The sequence below is a fragment of the Mauremys reevesii genome, linkage group 2 (assembly GCF_016161935.1).
Source record: "Mauremys reevesii isolate NIE-2019 linkage group 2, ASM1616193v1, whole genome shotgun sequence".
NCBI lineage: Eukaryota > Metazoa > Chordata > Testudines > Geoemydidae > Mauremys > Mauremys reevesii.
Window position 1 is genome coordinate 246,486,097 of NC_052624.1, and position 6,000 is coordinate 246,492,096.

Below are 6,000 nucleotides of genomic sequence, written 5' to 3' on the forward strand. Positions count from 1 at the left end.
ATTTGACCTACTGGTTGGATCATTCGCTTCCCCAGCCCAGGCAGGGTACTGACAGGAAGCACAACGTGAATGCTGATCCATGCCCTCCTCTTTCATTGTCGTATGACCTGGGTTTTACCACACTCCTTCAGTCCATCCCTTCTGGTGTCTTTCTAATGGCCAGATCCTCACAGGAATGCCTATCTCAAAGGCTATTAGATCCTTGGCTTACTTCTGTACTGTAGTTCCTGCTCTGCCATCTCTTTTTGATGGTATCTCCATCCTTACAACAGGTGTCCCTTCATTGGTATTGGGTTTTGGTTCTGAATCCCATCAGTGCCTGTACTGGACTGTTTTGGCACCCCTGTGATGGGGTATTCCTATATGCCAAAAAATACTAACAAGGTCTGAAGTAAAAGAAACAACCTTGTGTAACAGTTTCTTATCTTTTCCATAGCTGATTCTACCTTATTTTGTGGGTGTGCTGGGGAGGAGGACCAATGGTCAAACTTCCATTTGTGTTCAAATTCCTTGCAATCTTCCAAAGCAAACTGGGGTCCGTTGTCAGAGCATACCATATTTGGAATGCCATGGCCGCCTTTGTGAGATTTCATTGTGTTAATCACTGAATTGCTTCTTGTATCAGGCAGAGCATTGACCTCCCAAAAGTTTGACTAGTAGCCCACTGTCATCAAGTACTGCTTTTACTTGAAGGTTAAATAAGTCTGCTTCCACCTTTTTCCATAGTGGGCTGAGAAACACATATGATAATGGTCTCTCTTTACTGGTGGGTATCACATGAGTAGCAGGTGTCAACTCCACTCCTGATAGTAGGGTGTATGTATTCATTACCAGACAATAAACACACTCTTGAGCCAGTCTAAAACAGCTGTCAATGCCAGGGTGTGAGGCATGTATTTTTTGCATGTCATCCTTACCTAATGAGGCAGGAACAACAAATCTCTGCCCTTATAATGTGATTCTGTCCTGCACACTCAGTTCATCTTTAATTTGAAAATATGGTTTTGCTCTTATTGGTACTTGGCTTTTGTTGTCTGTCCATCTTGCTGGTATCACTCTCTTGACTGCCTGTCATTGGATGTCTTTTTCTGTAGCCTCTTTGCATTCTGTCAGCATCACTATTGAAACTGGGACATAGTGCAGCATGTTAATGGCTTCAGTATCCTGATCCCCTCTCCACAGCTCACTGATGCTTGCTCAGGGTGTCAGCTAACAGCAATAATCATCCTCGTTACTGATCTCTACTTTGTAACGCTGAAGGCGCATCAACATTGCACAGCAATCCCTTTGGAGCACTAAGCAGGTGCTTTGCCATGTGGAAGCAGGGAAAGAATTAATAAGGATTTGAAGGGGATCTTAATACATGTCAGTCAGTTAGCAAGAGTTAGCCCAGCTGTAACCCTAATGACGTGAAGCAAGGATAGTGTGAGACATAGGGAAAGAACTGTGTACAAAGTTATTACGACCTTGTAACTGATAACCAAATATGCAGGCTTGCTTTTCTTAGGAGTGAGACAAACAAGATAGCAGAATGGCTTATGTATAAACAAAATGCAGTTGTTGCTCTATATTGTCTTTTCTGATTGTTAGTTATTGTCTGTAACAAAAGTATAAAGCAGGGGTGTCCAAACTACGGCCCACGGGCCAACTGCGGCCCGCGGGTCAGTTTTTATTGGCCCGCAGCAAATTCTGAAAATATAATTGAATATGGCCCGCACATGGCGCTTGAGCTCAACTCTGTTGCACTTCTCAGTTTCAACACTAGATGGAGCCAGTCACAGAAAAGGTGCTTCTCCACTAAACAAAATTAAGCAAAGAAAAATAGTTACCACGAGTCACCAGAAATGGCAGCACCGAAGAAACGCAAGATAGCAAGTGAGTGTAGAACAGGGGTGGGCAAACTATGGCCTGCAGGCCACATCCGACCCGCGGGACCGTCCTGCTGAGCCCCCGAGCTTCTAGCCCGAGACGCTCGCTCCCGGCCCCTCCCACACTGTTCCCCCTCGCCCACAGCCTCAGCTCGCTCGCTCGCTCCACTGCCGGAGCCGGCACAAGGCTCTGCTGTGAGCTCCTTGGGCAGTGCAGCTGCAGAGCCCGGCCTGACCCAGTGCTCTGAGCTGCGCGGTGGCGGTGGTGGCATGTCCCGGCTCCAGCCGGGTGGCGCGGCTGTAACCCTGCCCGCCACGGGTGCACCAGGCCGCACGGTAAGGAGGCCGGGTGCAGGGTGGGTTGGATAGCGGGCAGGACAGTCCGGGGTGGTGGTCGGGGGGGGGGGGTGGGGTTTGGGGTGGGGGGTAACTGGGGGTTGAATGGGGGCAGGGGTCCCGGGGGATAGTCAGGAAGGAGGGGGGTTGGATGGGGTGGCAGGGGGCAGTGAGGGGCAGGGGTTCTGGGGGCAGTCGGGGACAGGGAGAAGGGGTGGGTGGATGGGGCAGGGGTTGGCAGGGGCAGTGAGGGGCAGGGGTTCTGGGGCAGTCGGGGACAGGGAGAAGGGGTGTGGATGGGGCAGGGGTCCCGGGAGGGCCGTCAGGAATGAGAGGAGGGGTTGGATGGGGCGGCAGGGGCCCAGGGGCAGTCAGGGGACAGGGAGCAGGTGTGTGTGGATGGGGCAGGGGTCCCAGAGGGACCATCAGGGAATGGGGCAGTTGGATGGGGCAGGAGTCCTGGCCGGGGGGGGGGGGTGGTAGATAGGAGGTGGGGGCTGGGCCATGACCCCCTCCCCTAACCGGCCCTCCATACAATTTACGAAACCCAATGCGGCCCTCAGGCCAAAAAGTTTGCCCGCCCCTGGTATAAAGGCTTGCTGTAATTGTTTACCAGTTGAGAGACCTGTCCAGGACTGGGGCGACCCTGTGTCCTATGGCACTCTCTCCCTCCATTGTAATTACTGGAGAAATAATAAAGTATTTGATTTTGCTGCACTCAAACGAAAAAGCGAGAACTGAGTTTTTCTCCGACAGCCATGATTGTCTCTAGGGGTTTGTGGTCTGCACAATTACTGGGTGGCCATAGATGTGCTGATGGAATTCTTCCACTCCCCAGCCAGAAGCTCTGTTTCTGTTTGAGCATACCCCCATTCAGTCTCTGTCAGGGCTCTGTTGACATAAACAATTGGCTACTCCTGCAAAATAACTACAGCCAGTCCTTTCTCTGATGCATCACACTGGTGTGTCAATGGCTCTTCTGCCTGGTAGTACACCAGAACAGGGGCATCCATTATCATTTGTTTCAGTGTGTCAAATGCTTGCTGTTGGAGATCTCCCCAGTGCCACTCAACATCCTGCTACTGGACAGAACTTGGGTGGAAAATTTATCATTTGTATGAAGTGCTGCACCCCTTGCACTTTCCCTGTCTCTGATTGACTTGACGTTGTTGGGATCTGCTTTTAGTCCCTCTGCTGTGAGCAGATGTCCAGTGTATGTCTCCTCACACTATTTGAGCTGCATTTTTCTGGGTTGCATTTTATGTTTTTGTCTCTGCATTGCTGTAGAAAAGCTAATAGTTTTCTGTCATGTTCTCATTCAAATTCTGTATTCCTGCTCTTTTCATTACAATGAGGATATCATGTGCAATGATTTTCACCTCAGGCATTCTTTCATCCTCTGGTGCTGTGATTATGCCCATTGGCATGGACAGCCATTCGTTGTGACCAAATGGTGTCGGAAAGGTGGTCAGCATGCTGGATTGTTTATCCAGGCTTATGTGCCAAAACCATTCCTCACATCACAGAGCATAAAGATTCTGGCTTTGGAAAGTTCTAGCAGCATGCCATCAATTCTGGGCAGTGAATAGTGGCAGCTTTTCAATACCTGATTCAGTGGCTTTAGATCTATGCAGATGCATAGTTCCGCACCCCCCTTTATTTTTATGACCACCATGCTGCTTACTCAGACTGTATTGGCCTCTACAGGTTCTATGATACCCTTGCTCTGAGGACTTTCAAGCTCCTTGCGTACTGGGCTATTTAGTGTCACTGGAATGTTCCTTTGTGGTAAGCACACAGGTTCCACTGTCAGGTTTTCTTGCAGGTGCAGCTTTTCTTCCAGGCCCTGGTTTCCTTTGAAAATATCCCTATATGCCTTTAAAATGGCCTCCATTGTCCATGGGATTCCAGCTTTTGCTTCTTGAACTGCAACTATAAAATTCTGAGGCTGCACCTTGAGAAGATCCATGGCTTTTATGGCTGTATTGCCCAAGTGGGATTTGTGGCACTTCTATCCACCCCCACAAACATCAGGTTGTACTCTGTTATTTTTTTGGGTTAGTTTCTACAAGGTCCCATTTTCCCATGGGCTGCATGATCTTCTCATTGTACGTTATTAGATTGCATCTGAGTCCAATTTACCCTGAGGAATCACATTTCAGGAGGCCCCACTATCCAGCTGATATCACACAGCGTGTTTCTCTATTAACATTGCTGCATGCATGGAGGTTGGTATCGTACTATGATGCTTTCCTGTCCTGACGGCCTGAACCTGGTATGCTCTTGGACTCAAGGAGTCAAGATATTATCACCTGTCTCATGTACTTTCCTCCTCTTGTACGAACCTGACTTGTGGGGTCTGGGCATTATTTATTTGGTTTTAATATTTATTTTTAAATGTTTGTAAAGTAGGGAAGATGTATCAGATTGATACTAAATTTAAAGTTCTTTAATATGCAGGTCTGTAACTCATCAACTCTAAAAAGTAGTATAAGTTCTATGGACATGTGAATCACGATACATTAATTAGGTCAGAGGTTCTCAAACTATTTACCATCCACCCATCCTTTTAGCAAAGGAAATAAACTAGGAGGGGAGAGAGTGAAGGCAGTAATAGGCAATGGATGGCACCTCCCCTTTCTGAGGGGTGAGAAGGTGGTAAATGGAATCTCTATCGGAGCTCCCAGGGAGAGATGTGCATTAAAGGTTGATCTTCCAATCTGAAATTATCACACGTACATTGGCAGAGGTGTAGAGGGGAGTGAAAAAGTCAAAGAACAGACTAAAAAACATGATTTGAAGGGTATTTTAAGTATCATGATTTTTGGGGCCAAACTCATGATTTGTGGATGCCGGACTCATGATCTTTGATATCTTGAGGGGCTCCAGCTCCTTACTTTTGATCTCTTGAGGTTGGCAATACCGCTTCCACCAACTCCATAATCTGTGTGTACAGATTGATGAATTAGAATGAATCCATTGCTGTGCAGGACTCCATGATTGTCATTTATTCCACATTCAGTGGCTTCACGGACTTCAGGTCATAACTGGTGACGAAATGCAGGGCCCCTACAAGTAGAGCTTCATTCACTGTAGTTACATTAAGGTATATTTCTTCTGTGGGGCAGCCACTAGAGGGCAACAGGGTCTTAAACACTTGGACAGGCTACAGTGGCTCATTGGCATTAGCTAGTATCATATACCATGCGTGTGTACTCAGAGGGGATGAGACTGATTACTAGAGGCTAGAACACCCTGTCTTGTGAGTAGGTAGGAGGAAATCTAGAGGGAGGAAATCTGAGGATTTCTCTCATGAAATCTCCCCAAAATTATTCCCTTGGGAAGGGAGCAAAGTGGGTTTTGTAAAAGCAGCAAAGAATCCTATGGCACCTTATAGACTAACAGACGTTTTGCAGCATGAGCTTTCGTGGGTGAATGCCCACTTCGTCGGATGCAAGAGTGGAAATCTCCAGGGGCAGGTAAATATAAGCAAGCAAGAAGCAAGCTAGAGATAATGAGGTTAGATCAATCAGGGAGGATGAGGCCCTGTTCTAGCAGTTGAGGTGTGAAAACCAAGGGAGGAGAAACTGGTTCTGTAGTTGGCAAGCCATTCACAGTCTTTGTTTAATCCTAAACTGATGGTGTCAAATTTGCAAATGAACTGAAGCTCAGCAGTTTCTCTTAGAAACTTAGTGGGTTTTGCCACCATTGAATTGGCAGCAGTTCCACCCACAAACCCCAAGATCTGGGGTATCTGCTGGGCTTTCTTGCTGTCTCGGAGGCTTCCCAGCTCCCT